Raw genomic sequence first — 15828 nt, 5'->3', positions numbered from 1 at the left:
AAACATTCTACAGTCCACAGTCCTATACAGCAGGGAGTTATCAGGCTGGAAATATAAATAGTGAGAGGCTGAGAAATCCAGCCTTTTGGGGGACTGTTCAGTGGCAAACCAGGTTAAGTGCACATAGTACTAAGCACAAGGACTTGTGCAAGGATTGAGGTTTGAGCCCCCTGCTCCCCACCTGCATGTGGGAACACTTCACAAGTAGCTAAGAAGGTCTGCGGGTGTCTATCTCCCCCTCCTCTCTCAGTTTCTCTCTGTCCTATCCAATTAAAATGGAGAAAAATGGCCCTAGGAGCAGTGGATTAGTAGTGTTGACACTGAGTCCCAGCAATAACCCTGGAGAAAGAGAGAGAAAGAGAAAGAAAGAGTAATCCAGCCTTGCATTACCACCAGGGTTATAGTTACAGAGATTTCTCCCCTTCACTCCCTCTTGGTGCTTTATTTATTTGTTTGTTTGTTTGTTTGTTTTTTGAAAAGTGGACCCTTTCCCTAAACTCCAGGAAGTGGCAGTGGTCACGTAGGGCTCTCCAAGTCTCCGCTATACCCAGTATCTATTGAAGACACATGTCTGTTATTTTCCAATAAAGGCTCTTAATCTCTGTACTATGTGTAAGAGAGAGATGTCATCTTAACTAGATGGCGTGCAAACCTCAAGAGAATTGTATCAGAGGCAGCAAGACTCCTTTATTTTTTTTTACTATCACCTTTTTTAAAATATTTTTTATATTTATTTATTTTCCATTTTGTTGCCCTTGTTGTTTAACATTGTTGGGGTTATTGATGTCATTGTTGTTGGATAGGACAGAGAGAAATGGAGAGAGGAGGGGAAGACAGAATGGGGGAGAGAAAGACAGACACCTGCAGACCTGCTTCACCGCTTGTGAAGTGACTCCCCTGCAGGTGGGGAGCCAGGGGCTCGAACCGGGATCCTTATGGCGGTCCTTGTGCTTTGCACCACGTGCGCTTAACCCGCTGCACCACTGCCGACTCCCTTCCTGTTTCTTCTGTGTCGTTCATCACCACCCAGTCAGATTCTCCAGGCGACTTTCTTTTTCCAGTGTTTTCTCCTCTTAAAGCCAAGGTGTGTGTGGCTCACCTCTGTGACTTGAGTTATGATCCTTCAGAACGTTTTCTGAACCGTTGATATAGATATGACCCTACAGTAAAACTGGGGGGGGGGGTTGGTGAGTGGTAGCGCACCTAGCTGAGCGCACATGCTACAATGTGCAAGGACCAAGGTCCCCACCTGCAGGGGAAAAGCTTTGAGAGTAGTGAAGCAGTGTTGCAGCTGTCTCTCTGTCTCTCTCCTTCTCTATCTCTACCTCCCCTCTCAATTTCTGGCTGTCTCTGTCCAATAAATAAGATAATTTTTTTTTAAAAGAAAATCTGGATCATAGAGACGACATAGCACAAACCGGTCTCCCCAACGAGCTGCCAATCCAGTAAGAGAGATACACTCCAAATCTGAGAATAAACAGAGAAGGGGGACAGGTGGTGTCACACCTGGTTAAGTGCTCACTTTGCAGAGTGCAAAGTCCTGGGTTCGAGCCCCTGGTCCCCACCTGCAGGGGGAAAGCTTCACAAGTCATGAGGCATAGCTGTAGGCATCTCTCTTTCTCTTTCTCTTTCCCTCTCTCTCCCTATTTCTCTCTGTCTCTATCATAATTAAAATAAATAAATGAATAGGAAAAAATGGTCACTAGGAATAGTGGACTCATTGTGCTGTAATAGCCCTGGTGGGAAGAAGAAGAAGAAGAAGGTTTTCACAAAGTGTTTGATAAAATATAGCTTCCTGAAGCCTCTCCCCTCTAATCTATGAACAGCCAGGGTCTGAGAACCTGTCTACAGTCCTGACACCGCAGTTGTTCTTTGAGAAACACCTGACCATAGGAAGCCTTTGGTGCACTGGGATGAAGTCATGATGGGAGGCTTTGGGTAGCCACAGAGTATCACACAATCGTGCTGTCTTTCTCCCACCTCTGGCAGCCGGCATGGCCTCTGCGGGGTTCTCCGTGGCCTTGGCGGTGGGTTCTCTCCTATGATGGCATTCCCCCACACACAGCTGTGGGCCCACCCCTAGTTTAAATCTCTCAGCTCACAGATACCACGTTCGGGTGACTGAGATTCAAAAGTGCTTCTGTTAAAATGGGTGTGTGGGAGCTGGAAGTTAGTCTGAGGGCAGGATGCATCTGGAATATTCAAATATGGACTCCAGGGCAGAAGTTATGCAAAGAGACTCTCTCACCAGAGGTATCAAATGTCCCAGGTTCAGTCCCCAGCACCATCATAAACCAGAGCTGAGCAGTGCTCTAGTAATAAATAAAGAAATAAATACCCTCCAAAAGAGAGTTTGGTAGGAGGCATAATGTTTTTGGAAAAAGATTTTCATACCTGAGGCCTCCAGTGACCCAGGTTCAATCCCCAGCACCATCATAAGGCAGAGCTGAGCAGGGCTCTAGTGGAAAGAAAGATGAGAGAAAGGAAGAAAGAAAGGAAGAAAGAAAGAGAAAGAAATAAAGGAAGAAAGAAAGGAAAGAAGGAGAGAAAGAAAGAAAGAAAGAAAGAGGAAGGGATGGAGAAAGAAATGAATAGAGAGAGAGAGAGAGAGAAAGGAGAAAGGAAGAAAGAAAGAAAGAAAGAAAGAAAGAAAGAAAGAAAGAAAGGAAGAGGGGGAGAAAGAGAAAAGAAAACAGAAGCGTGGGAATGAACACAGTTCAGCCAGACAAGACCCTGCAGTGAATTTTTTAGGATTTGGCCCAGCGTGCAGTCCAGGGCAGGTGAAGCATATTTGCTTCTGAGTCCCCCAGAATCCCAGCAAGTGTCCTGTCTCCTGGCCACCCACAGGAGCTCAGAGTGTGTCTGTGACGTGTTGGCCGGCACCTTCACAACCCTGGCAGGGCCCAGCACACACAGGAGCACCCTGGGCTCCAGCCCTGTCTCCTGACTTCAGGCTCGGTTTGCTCAAAGACACACGGGGGGGCCAGGAGCTGAGCTGCAGGGTGCACTGAAAGCTGCCAGGCCTCCCTCCCTCCCTCCTGCCTCCCTCCTGTCTCCATCCTCCCCCAGCTACAACACCTGCACAGCTGTGGCTTCTGGAAGCTACTTGAAACAGACGCCTCCTCCCTCCCCTCCTCTGAACTCCCACCATCCCCAGCCCAGGGTGGGGCCACCCCAGCTCTTCTCTCTCAAAGAAAATGGGATGCTGAGGGCCTCGGAGAGAGGCATCCTGTTTGTCGCAAAAGAAGCCGGCAGTTTGAGCCGGATTGCGAGAGCGACGAAACCGCAGGCCCTGTGCCCGGGTGATAAGGCGGCGGCTGGTAGCTTCAGCAGAAGTTCCGTCTCTGCACGGGTTGGGGGGTGGCAGAGGCTGGCTGCCTCCTTTCCTGTCTCTTAGCTGCTTCTGTCTCCGCACGGGGCCCTCCGTGTCCCTTGGCCACTGGCTGCTTTTCCTAGCAGACCCCCCTTGAGCGCTGCACCAGGAGGCTAGGTGGCGGGACCCCTGCCCAGCTGGGGTGGTGGGATGGCTCAGATCCAGGGCACAGCGTGGTGGGAATGGCAGGTGTTTCAAGAGGTGCTGACACTGGCCTCTCTTGTGCAGGAGGTGATGAGAGCAATTTCCAGTGGCCCCAGCACACCTGGACCCCAAGTCCCAGCCTCCTGATAGCTGAGGCTTGCTGGGAGTAAGTCAGCCTTGGCCCCATTCCATGCGGTGAATAACTAATTACCGATCTTCCCCTTTTGAGGGGATATTAAAAGCTCTTTGCCCATTTGCCTGTTATCAGATAAGCAGAGCAGATGAGAGGTCCGTGGGTAACCACAGGTGCCACCACAATATTCGCTGGAAACCAAACAACTTGACCCTGGGAGCCAAAGGGGTGTCCTTGCGAATTAACCTGCTCTGGGAGGCAGCTGGAAACACCAGGGTTCTCCAGGCCTCTGCAGTCAGTCACAGGCTTCACTTAGCTCAGGAAGAGCCAGCCTTTCCCCTAACCCCACCCCCACCCTACCTCTCAAGAGGAGCCTGGCAGAGTCACAGAAAACGGTTTCTGCTGTGGGTTAGGGGAGGGAGGGTAACTGGAAGAAGGACAAGCGGGTCTCTTTGCCCGCAAAGAGTCTGCAGCAGGGACCCAACAGGCAGCCTTGCCTGGCACCAGGCTTGAAGTTTCACACACAGCTTTTAAAAGCTCAGCTTTAGGTGGTCAGACAGTGGCACCCTGTGCAAGGAGCCAGGTTCAAGCCCTCAGACCCCACCTGCAGAGAGGAAGCTTCAGGAACAGTGAAGCAGGTCTGCAGGTGTCTTTTTGTCTCTCTCCCTCTCTATCTTCTCCTCCCCTCTCAATTTCTCTCCATTTCTGTCAGAAAAACAGGGGGTGTGGGAGGAATACAAAGTGATAGCCAGTAGTGGTGGAATTCATGTGCAGGTCCCAGGCCCCAGTAATAACACTAGTGACAACAAAATACTCATTGGATTCACATATCATGATGTGCAAGGAAGGACCTGGGTTCAAGCCCCCGGTCCTCAACCACAGAGAGGAAGCTTCATGAGTGGTGAAGCAGTGCTGCAGGTGTCTGTCTGTCTCTCTCTCTCAATCTTCTCCTTCCCTCTTGATTTCTCTATATACAATAAATAAATGAAAAAAAAATTAAAAAGGAGAAATGTTAGGGTAAGATGACTAGAAGGCTCTGAACTCCATTTCCATCAGAATCTGGAGAAGGAAAAAGAAAAAAAGGAAAGACATTTGGAAGTAGTAATAGGTGCGGGTGTGACTTAAAAAAGAAGAGAAGGCAGGACCATAGGAAAATGGGCAAATAGTATAGGCAGTTAGTGAAATAATAGCCAACCCACATCTGTGACCTCGGGAGAACCACTGCAGTTTCCAGTGGAGGGAATGGGGACACAGACCTCTGTGGTGGGAACGGTATGGAATTAGACCCTATTGTCTCATAATTTTGTAAATTAAATTAAACCACTAATATAATTTTTAAAAATGAAAAATGGCTTAAACATAATAAAAGAAAAAAGAAAATGCTAGAAAAATCTGAAACTGAGGTACCCTGGGGGTTTCAGTAATTCCCCTTTTTCTGCTTCCCGGTTCCCTTCTGTGTTGTGACAATGGAATTTTCATGGGATTTCTGTTCCTAGAGCCAAGCTCCCCTGTGATAGAATATTCTGGAAGCAGGAGACAGCTGGTACCATCGGCTGGCTAAGAAGCATCTAGGGGCTTCCTAGCCAGTCAGGAAGGGTTCCTTTGTTCTGGGGAGGGTGGGATTTGGGGGGCAGGTCATGTGTTCCTGTGTCCTTCATGGTTCTAGAAAATGAGGGATGAGTCAGTGGCATAACTGATTGAGTGCACATGTTCTCATGCACAAGGTCCAGAGTTCAAGCCCCCATTCCCCACCTGCAGGGGGCAAGCTTCACAAACAGTGAAGCAGGACTGCAGGTGTCTCTCTTTCTCTCTCCCTCTCTATCTCCCTTCCTCTCTCAATTTCTCTCTGTTCTATCCAATAAAATGGGGGGGGGTAAATTACCAGCAGGAGCAGTGGATTCATAGTGCTGGCACCAAACCCCAGCAATAACGCTGGAAGCAAAATAATAATAATAATAATAATAATAATAATAATATCCTGAGTTCAACCTCAGGCATTACCTATGCCCAAAATGGTGTTCCAGTTCTCCTTCTTCCTCTCTTCTCTTCTCTCTATCATAAAGAAATCTATCTATCATAGATAAAATTTTTTTTAATTAGATAGGACAGAGAGAAATTGAGAGATGAAGGGAAGAAAGAGAGAGAGGAAGATAGACAACTGCAGACTTGTTTCGCTGCTTGTGAGGAGAGCCCCCACACACACACTGCAGATGGGGAACCAAGGCTTGAAACCTTGATCCTTGCACAGTTCCTGTTCCTTGTGCTTCATACTATGTGCTTTTAACCCAGTATGCCTGGCTTCATACAATTCTCTATGGTCAGATCTCGGGTAGTTTGTAATTACTTGGATCAGAAGATTGAGTTCCATCTTTCCAGCTTTGTGGAACTCGGGTTTGGAGCAGGGAGTTCTGCTTTCCAGTTTCCCTCAGAGCACCAAACACTCTAGGAGTCTGGCCAGGTGGGTGGAATGCTCACCAAGGCTTAGCCAGAAAGCACCTTTGATTTCTTCCTCATCATTCACTACCTCTCTAAAGTCCTCAAGTTCAATTTCCTGTCTAGATAATCCTGCAAGACTTTTGGTGGGTTTTGTTGCTGTTTGTATTTGTGTTTTTTTTGGTTTCTGAGTTGCATATCTGTTTCTCATGTAAATATGCGCATCGTGGTGGCTGCCTCTTTGAAGGTAAACAACAAACTTCTTTTAATATCTGCGGGGGCTGGAGGCTGCAGGGGGTGAGTCATTCAATAGACGACAGGTATTAACATGCATAAGAGACTGGGTTCAAGACCCTGGTCCCCACTTGCTTGTATGTGTGTGTGTGTGTGTGTGTGTGTGTGTGTGTGTGTGTTGAGGCGAGGGGATTCACAAATAGTGGAACAATGCTGCAATTGTCTTTAGTTTTCTTTCTTTCTCTCTTCCTATCTCCTATCTCTGTCTCTCACTCACTATCAAAAACAATGGCCACTAGGAGGTCCCAGGTTCAATCCCCAGCTCCACCATCAGCCAGAGCTGAGCAGTGCTCTGGTCATTCTGTGTGTGTCTTTCTCTCTGTATCTCTCATTAATATAAGTAAAATAGATTAAAAGGTCACTTTAAAACCACAATTCCTAGGACTGAGTGTTGACACACCCAGTAGGGCATGCATGTTACCATGAGCAGAGACCCAGGTTCAAGTCCCCGCTCTGTGCCCATAGGGGTGCGAGCTTCACGAGTAGTCTTGCAGGTCTCTCTCTCTCTCTTCCTCCCTTTTAGCGCCTCTTCCGTTTCAATTTTTCTCTATCTCTAACAAAAATGAAGTAGTTAAATTTAGGGGGAAAACCATAAACTCTCTCTGCAGGTTTATGAATACTCCATTTGACCCCCTTTCATCCAGGTCTCAAGAAAGAAAAATTATGTGACGGAGTTTTTGAAACACGTGTATGCATCCCAGCAATGAGGCCTGGGCTAAGAACTTCAGCATTCACACTGAAAGGGAACTCTCAGAGGCTCTGAGATCTGTGTGCACAGAATAGAGACACATGTCATCCCATATATATTTTTTCCAACCTCACTATTAAATGTTAACCTTGCATGAGGTACAGGGGATTAAGCTAACGATCGTGTTTGCTTTCGTAAACTATTTAAAAAAGAAAACACCCTGATTCTTACTCGGTTTCTGACCAGCTCCCTTCTTAATCCCAGAGCACCTGCCAGAGGACACCCAATAACCCCTTCTTTAGGTCAGAGAAAAACGCACAAAAGAGAACGCCCAAACCAGACCCACTCATGTTACAAGGCAGCTGGTTTCCAGAATTCGTTAAGCTTCAGGGTCCAGGGCTCCCTTTGTGGCTTTCTACAGACTTTATTTGAACAGAGAAATTACTACAACACTACCCACATGAAAGCCAAGGAGAGAAACTAGTTGGGGAGAGAGACCACGCCCAAAGGTTTATGATGCTTTAAAACAAAACTGCAAGGGTGTTAGCAGGAGTCCTTCTCGCTTTCATGGTCATAAAGGCTCTCCAGGCCCCTTGTTCTGCTGAAGGGCTGAGACTGGCACATGGGGGGATTCCGCTGGACCATCTACAGAGACTTTCTGCCCAGAAGTCACTTCCAAAGACACTGAAACTCCCTGGATTTTTTTTTTTGGGGGGGGGTTGATTTATCCTGTCTCTTTCCCTTGCTTCCTTTGCCCATGCCAAGTTCTTCTTCTCCTTCTCCTCCTCCTCCTCCTCCTCCTTCTACTTTTCCTACTCATCCTCCTCCTCCTTCTCCTTCTCCTTCTCCTCCTCCTCCTCCTCCTCCTTCTCCTACTCATCCTCCTCCTTCTCCTCCTCCTCCTCCTTCTCCTTCTCCTTCTCATCCTCCTCCTCCTCCTTCTTTCTCTTCTTCTCCTTCTTCTTCTTTCTCTCCTCCTTCTTCTCCTCCTTCCTCTTCCTCTTCTTTATTTCTTCTTCTTTTTCTCCTTCTCCTTCTTCTCTTCCCCCTTCTCCTTCCCCTTCTCCTGCTCCTTCTTCCCCTTCTCCTCCTCCTTGTTCTCCTTCCCCTCTTCCTCCTTCTTCTCCTTTTCCTCTTCCACCTTCTTCCCTTTCTTCTTCCCCTCCTCTTTTACCTTCTCATCCCCCTTCTTTTTCCTTCTTTCTCTTCCTCCTCCATCTCCTTACCCTCCTCCTCCTTCACTTTCTCCTCCTCCTCTCCCTCCTCTTCCTCCTGCTCCTTCTTCTCCATTTCATCCCATTAATAGGTCAACCTTATTCCAATGTCCAAGAAATGTCTACTCTACACAATGATGTTGACCCCAGTGGCAGGCAGCTCCTGAGTCAGTGGTGTCTGTCATGGTGCCCGGGAGGTGAGAGCAGAGGAAGCTTCTCAGCAGGAAAATGCATAGGATTGAGGGTGGTATGTGATGTGGAGTTGGAGTCTGGAGATAGCTTGAGAGAGTAAAGGGTTTCTACCATGGCCTGAAAATATTGGTGAGTGTGTGTGTGTGTGTGTGTGTGTGTGTGTGTGTGTGTGTGTGTGTGTGTGTTTTCCTTGTTCATCTTTTACATTCCCCCATTGATTCATTTATCAAATTTGTATTCACCATGACACTCTACCAAGAAGTATTCCAAAGAGTGGGAACAGCAGTTTTAGCCAAAGAAAGACATTCTCCCAAAGTCTGGGTCATGGCATGTAAGGGAAGGACAGGGTCCAGGAGTTGGTGGTACTCTGAGTCTCTGTTTAGGTAAACAAGAAGATGGAAGAGATGAGAGGGGAACTGATGAACACATCAGGTTTCTAGGAATGGTTATCAGTTCTCCCAAATCTATAGTATATCTAATACTGTAAAAAAAAAAAATTATAACTTTCCTGAAATGTTTTGGAGTAATCCTGAAATGTTTTAATTGAAATCATGGTGTGTGTGTGGGTGGAGGTGACCTTAAAACCAGAATATGAAAATGGTTGTCACCTGCCCAAAAGCCGGAGATTAAATAGCTTTGCCTTCGTATCACTAAACAAAGTTCAACTTGTCACAGAATGGGGTGTTTTCTGTGAACAATTCTAATGTGACACTCTCCTCTCTCCACTTTCATTCCTTGGTGCAACTTGTGTGAACACCCAGGGTGGGATTTTTGTTACTTATCCAAGGGTGTGGTCTGCCTCTCAGCATTTCAAGTCTAAGACCCATGGGACTGCTAAGCACTTATCCATTCATATTTCACAGATGGTGAAATCAAAGCCCAGTAATGTTGAGCCAATAATACTCGGCCAGGCTCCTCTTTTAGTTAGTGTCAAAATCTCCAGCCAACCTAGAAAATAAGAACCTTCCAAACACTGTCCTTGAAGTATTTGGCTTCCATTTTGCTACTTGATGGTTTTCTTCCCATCTCGATCACAAAGCCATGATGTGTCTCTGTGCTCAATGCAACAGACTCAGAGACAAGCAGACAATCTATTCAACCTGAGTGAGACACGCCATTAAATGCCAGGTGGATGTCCACAGCTCTCTAGCTGGTTGTTCCAGTGTGTGTGGGGGGGTGGTGGGGGGGGGGTCAGCTCTCTTCGTCTCCCATGTAGCACTGATTGGTGGGTGTTCAGGTATACCAGATAGCCATATGCCAATGCAGTGTGTCTCTGAAATATCATGACACCTAACAATGACAGACGACACATTGACCAGGGCCATTTTCTTTGAAGGACCAGTGTTTTGTCTCTCACCTCAAGATCCCCATGGTGAACAGTTGTTAGTTGTTTGATTATATCTTTTTAACATTTATTATTGGATAATGACAGAGAGAAATTGAGAGGGGAGGATGAGATAAAGAGGGGAAGAGACAGGAGAATTGGGCAGCGGTACACCTGGTTAAATGCACATAGCACTAAATGCAAGAACCTGCACAAGGATCCGGGTTTGAGCTCCAGGCTCCCCACCTGCAGGGGGGACACTTCACAAGAGGTGAAGCAGGTCTGCAGTTGTCTTTCTTTCAGCCTCTCTATCTTCTCCCCTCTCAATTTATCTCTGTCCCATCCAATAAAAAAATGGGAAATGCAGCTGCAAAGAGCAGTAGATTCATTGTGCAGATACTGAGTCCCAGTGATAACCCTGGAGGTAAAAGAGAGAAAGAGACACAGGGAGAGGAAGCAGAGGGACAGGGACAGGGAGAGGGAGAGAGCTGCATCTCTGCTTCACCACTTGTGAAGCTTCCCCCCTGCAGGTGGAGACCAGGGGCTTGAACCTGGGTCCCTGTGCATTGTAATGTGTGCGCTTAACCAGGTGCACCACTGCCTGGCCATGTTAATTGTTTGGTGTCACCATGGTGAACAACACAGATGTTTTGTGCCCACATGCAACATGTTGATTTCATAGCTTGGTAGACAACAAAGAAGTTAGTGAGCAGGATTTGTTTGAGGTCCCAGCTCTTTCAGGGCCCCAGTTTGAGACTTTCAAACCATGTGAAGTCCCAGAGGAGTTGTCTCCCACAATCTTTTTCACAAGCTACTCTTTTTTCTTTTCCTCCAGTGTTTCCTCCTGGGTTTTGGTTTGGTGCTGGCACTACAAATCCACTGCTCCTGGTGACCGTTTTATTTTTCCATTTTATTGGGTAGGACAGAGAGAGATTGAGAGAGGAGGGGAAGATATAGAGGGAGAGAGAAAGACAGACACCGGCAGACCTGCTTCACAGCTTGTGAAGCATCCCCCACCCCTGCAGGTGGGGAGCCGGGGGCTTAAACTGGGACCCTTGCACATGTCCTTGCACTTCATACTATGTGCACTTAACCATGTGTGCTACCACCCAGCCCCACCAGCTACTCCTGAGAGCCCAGGAGTTTAAGCCAACAGGGAAGACATTTCCCCAGTGATGTTGGCAGAGGGCTAAACAGGGCAATGGGATCTCCTATCTGATGGATCTTATTTCCCTCAGTCATGGTTCAAAATCCTTCCAAGCCAACAGAGAGACCACTGATAATTGCCTGGAATTCAACACACACACACGACCAGCTCTTGTGAATGGCTGGCATCAGCCTCTAGTTACAGTTGAGGCTTCACATTCTTTTTCCCTCCCCCTTTGGGTGAGTAACTCTTCTCATCCAAGGTGCTTGCTGTTTGACATCCAAATGGAAGTGTGATTTTATCTTTCTGCCTCGTGTCGTGCCTCTGGGGATCACTCCACAACTGTGCAGGGGAAGCTGAGGCCACCTCCCGGCATCTGTGACTGTGTCATGAAGGAAAGGAGGGTGGCAGGACAGCACCAAACAGTGTCGGGCCCACACTGCGTCACCATGACCGAAGCCTGAGCTTGATGCTAGCATTCTCAGAGTGCAGGTCAACAAATATTTTGATGGAACATGGTTAGCTAAGCAAGCCTGCCTCAGAAGAGGCGCACAGCCTCACCTTTCCCTACTGAAAGGCTACTTTGGTCTGGCCACTCCTCATCAGTCTTCGAAACGTCATCCCAGCACAGAGCCCAGATAAGCCTGATTGGCCATCTTGCCAAGTAAAGTGCCAAACTCATACTTGTGCTCCACTCAACTTGCTCTCCTATGTCAGCATCCTCTGATTCCTTGTAGGAAGTCAAGGTTAGTCTTATGGAAGAGGGAGGGGCAGAAGATGAAATACATAGAATATCCCCCAAATAAAGGAAGGAGTAATATGACTTGATGCCAACTGTAGACTCGTAAGTGAAATGATATTGGTCATGCTTGTGTGAAATCACAAAGGCTGCTGGTGGTGACACTACGACAGGTGGCCAGGCAGTGACAATAACCAGGGACGGTGTTTGTTCTCTGAAGTGAGATCAGAGTCTAAAGGGCTTTGAGGGCTGGGAGGAAGAGATTTAACATGTGAAGGAACTTGGGAGAGCCATGGAACTTGGGTGGTGGGAGAAGTGTGGAACTATGCCCCTATTATCTTACAATATTGTAAATTACTACTAAAAAGGGGGACATTTTTATTTATAAAATATTTACTTTCTTTATTGGGGGATTAATGGTTCGCAGTTGACAGTAAAATATAATAGTTGTACATGTGTAACACTTCCCAGTTTTCCACATAACAATTCAACCCCCACTAGGTCCTCTGCCATCATGTTCCAGGACCTGAGCCCTCCCCCCACCTCATAATCTTTTACTTTGGTGCAATACACCAACTCCAGTCCAAGTTCTGCTTAGTGTTCTCCCTTCTGATCTTATTTTGCAACTTCTGCCTATGAGTGAGATCATCCCACATTCATAAAAAAAATAAATTAAAAAAGAGGAAAAATTTTAAGATGGGCGTGAAACTATTCTAAGTTAGAAAAAGACCTTCATGACATTGTTTGGAGGAATAAGAAGCAAGAGTGCCAGCTCAGAGAGTAGGTTGACACACTCAATATGAGAGACATTGCTAAGCTTCAGAGACATTGCCTAACTTGCCTTAAAATCACCAATAAAGCAGGGATGCAAAACCAGGTCTGACAGTCTCTAGTTCCCAGGCTCTCAGCCTCTGAGTCACAGAGATGATTTTCTTCCCTGTCTGCTGGAGAAAAGAGCTAAGGGCTGATCTGGACTACTCTGGAAGAAAGATGGTTGGGTTTTTTTTTGTTTTTGTTTCTTTTTTTTTTTTTCCTGCCTCTGGTTTTTATCTCATCAGCCAGATGCAATGCTCTTCTCATTGTGTTTCCTGAGATGGATATTGAACTCAGCTTGCCTGCTGGAGGCGTTTGTGGAAGCAAGGCAGGGCTTCCCCTGATAGCACTGAGGGCATCTCATTTTCAGGCCCCCAGTCTTCAACGCTGTGGCTTTGCACGTTCTTCCAAGTAGCCTTTCTCTCAAGTACAAAGAGCAGTGCCAGGTGACATTTTTAGCTGCTCAGTATCCCCCCACAAGAACTTGTGGTCATCATTGATGAGACTTCTTGTCCTCTTGGCAAGACTGGAAGCCATCTATCTGCCAAGGATATTGTGAGAAACTCACTCACTACTTGAGGCCCCGGGGAGACTCTTCCCAAGTGTGAAGATGCCGATCTGGTTGAGTAGAGTCCAAGGAATTCCAGCAGAGCTGAGAGCTCTGGGCGCCATGTCTTCCTCCCAACCAAGAGAGAATTCTCAGCACGTGAAGCCCATGTTGCCAATCTGTAGGTTCTGTAGGTTCAACGGGGGGAACCACACGCACCTGCCACCCCACACTCCAAGCTCAGTGTGGAATTTAAAGGGAGAAAGAAAATGGGTCCACTCATAGGCTGTTGGGCACTCAGGTTGAATCCAAATCTCGGCTGTCATAAATGACACTGCAGTGAACGCAGGTTTGTGTGTATCTCCTGGATAAGTGGTTTTGTGCACTTTGGATAGATCCTTTTTTTTTTCATTTTTCATTTATAATTTCTATTTGTTATTATTAATAGTATGCCACAAGATTGTATGAGGGTAGGGTAGATAGTATAGGGTAGGGTAGATAGTAAGGACGGGGTAGATAGCCTAATGGTTATGCAAAGAAACTCTCATGCCTGAGCCTCCAACTTGATCCCAGGTTCAATCCCCCACACCACCATAAACCAGAGCTGAGCAGTTCTCTGGTTAAAAAAAAATATTTTGTATCCCCACCCTCCTACCTCCCAAATATAACCAGATCAGTTTTCACAATGCTTACAGCTTGCTTGCTTCTCTTTTGTTGTTGTTGTTGTTTGCACTTTCTTTTTCTTTTTCTCTTTCTTTCTTTCACATATCAGTGAAAACCACCTGGTAGCTGTCTTAAATCTCTTTACTCAGGGCATGGTGGTCACATGCCTTGTTCAACACACACGTCATAGTGTGCAAAGAACTGGGTTCAAGCTCCCAGTCCCCACCTGCAGGTGGGAAGCTTCATGAATGGTGAAGTAGTCTCAGGTGTCTTTCTGTCTCTCTCCCTCTCAATCTCGCTTTTCCCTCATAATTTCTCTCCGTTCCTATCCAAAAGTAAATAAAAATATAAATATTTTAAAAGAAAAGATGAAATCTTTATATATTTATTTATTTTAATTTATTTAGTTATTTGGGGGAGGTTGTGATAATTTCTTTAGATTTATTTTATTTTAATTTAATTTCTTTATTGGGGAATTAATGTTTTACATTCAACAGTAAATACAAAAGTTTGTACATGCATACCATTTCTAAGTTTTCCATATAACAATACAACCCCCACTAGGTCCTCTGTCATCCTTCTTGGACCTGTATTTTCCCACCCACCCACCGCAGAGTCTTTTACTTTGGTGCAATACGGCAATTCCAGTTCAGGTTCTACTTGTGTTTTCTCTTCAGATCTTGGTTTTCAACTTCTGCCTGAGACTGAGATCATCCCATATTCATCCTTCTGCTTCTGACTTATTTCACTTAACATGACTTTTTCAAGCTCCATCCAGGATCAGCTGAAAATGGTGAAGTCACCATTTTTAATAGCATCCAGGAGCAGTGGATTCCTAGTGCCAGCACTGGGCCCCAGCAATCACCCTGGAGAGGGAAAATACAAAAAGACAGAGGAAGAAATTTTAAAAAGTAAGAAGGAATAATGGGAAGAAGGAAGGAAGGAAAGAAAGTAAATATCTAATGTGGAGTTTTTCAGCAAGAAGGGGCAGTGTGGCGGTCTGACTCTTCTGACTCCGACTCCTCGGCCTCTAATCTGACCCCAACCTGGAATGCAAAGTATGATGTTATCGAGGGCCAAAGAGACTCTTCCTTGGGGGCAAAAAACAAGAGTCGCTGAGAATCCAAGTGGTGTTTATGAGGATGCAGACAAGCTAAGGAGGTCACTTAAAAGGGAAACACAGCCTCAGCCTTCGTGTGTGCGTGTTAGCGTGTGTGTGTGTGTGTGTGTGTGTGTGTGTGTGTGTGTGTGTGTGTGTGCATGTTGCCCTGTTTCTTATTGTCCCCTTTTAGGCTCTGTATACTTATCTCTCTCTCACATCCATCTTTCCTTTCTTTTCATTTTTTTAATTATGTCTACTTATTTATTGGATAGAGATAGTCAGAAATCCAAAAGGAAGGAGAGAGAGAGAGAGAGAGAGAGAGACCTGCAGCCCTGCTTCACCACTCACAAAGCTTTCCCCCTGCAGGCAGGGATTGGGGGCTCGAACCCAGGTCCTTAGACATTGTTGGTTTTTTTTAACATTTATTTATTTTTTTTTTTTTGCTGGATACAGACAGAAAGAAATTAAGAGGTGAAGAGGAGATAGAGAGAAAAAAAAAAAACAGACAGGTATCTGCAGCTCTGCTTCACCACTCATGAAGCTTTCACCCTGCAGGTGGGGACCAGGGGCTTGAACCAGGTGCACTACCACCTGGTCCCACTCCATCTTTCCTTTCTATCTCACTTCATCTCTGTCTTCTAGTCTTTCTCTAGCCTTCTGTCAACCTCTCTCTATCATTTCTCTGTTTTCCTGTCTCTTTTATCTTTGTCTGTGCCCTTTTCCTATCCTCTATTTGTATTTTGTCTCCTTTAACCCTCTTTCCCTGTTTATCTCTCTCTCTCATTTCTCTTTCTCATTCCCTCCTTCCTTAGTTGATGAGATGAGCATGTTGGTATAAGGAACCAGCCCTGATGAAGAGCTCCCAGAGCTCTAGGTATGGATCAGGATCAGTGCCCCCCCCTCACCTCTCTCTCTCTCTCTCTCTCTCCCTCTCCCCCCCCCTAGAACTCAGCAGGGACTGCAGGCTTAGAGCTGAAGCTGCTGGTGAGAAAGGCAGGAGTAAGATCATCTCAACATAGTGA

The 15828-nt window shown here is 46.3% G+C and overlaps 1 protein-coding gene across 3 annotated transcripts in view; it reads left to right on the top strand.

Annotated features, from left to right (window-relative positions):
* RUNX1 (RUNX family transcription factor 1) overlaps nucleotides 1–15828 on the top strand; it is a 307007-nt gene that overhangs the window by 41727 nt on the left and 249452 nt on the right. The gene's annotated exons all lie outside the window — the stretch shown is intronic.

Source organism: Erinaceus europaeus, chromosome 9 (assembly GCF_950295315.1).
Source record: "Erinaceus europaeus chromosome 9, mEriEur2.1, whole genome shotgun sequence".
Lineage (NCBI taxonomy): Eukaryota > Metazoa > Chordata > Mammalia > Eulipotyphla > Erinaceidae > Erinaceus > Erinaceus europaeus.
Note: the sequence above shows the minus strand (reverse complement) of the source record. Positions and strands in the feature narration are given on the sequence as shown.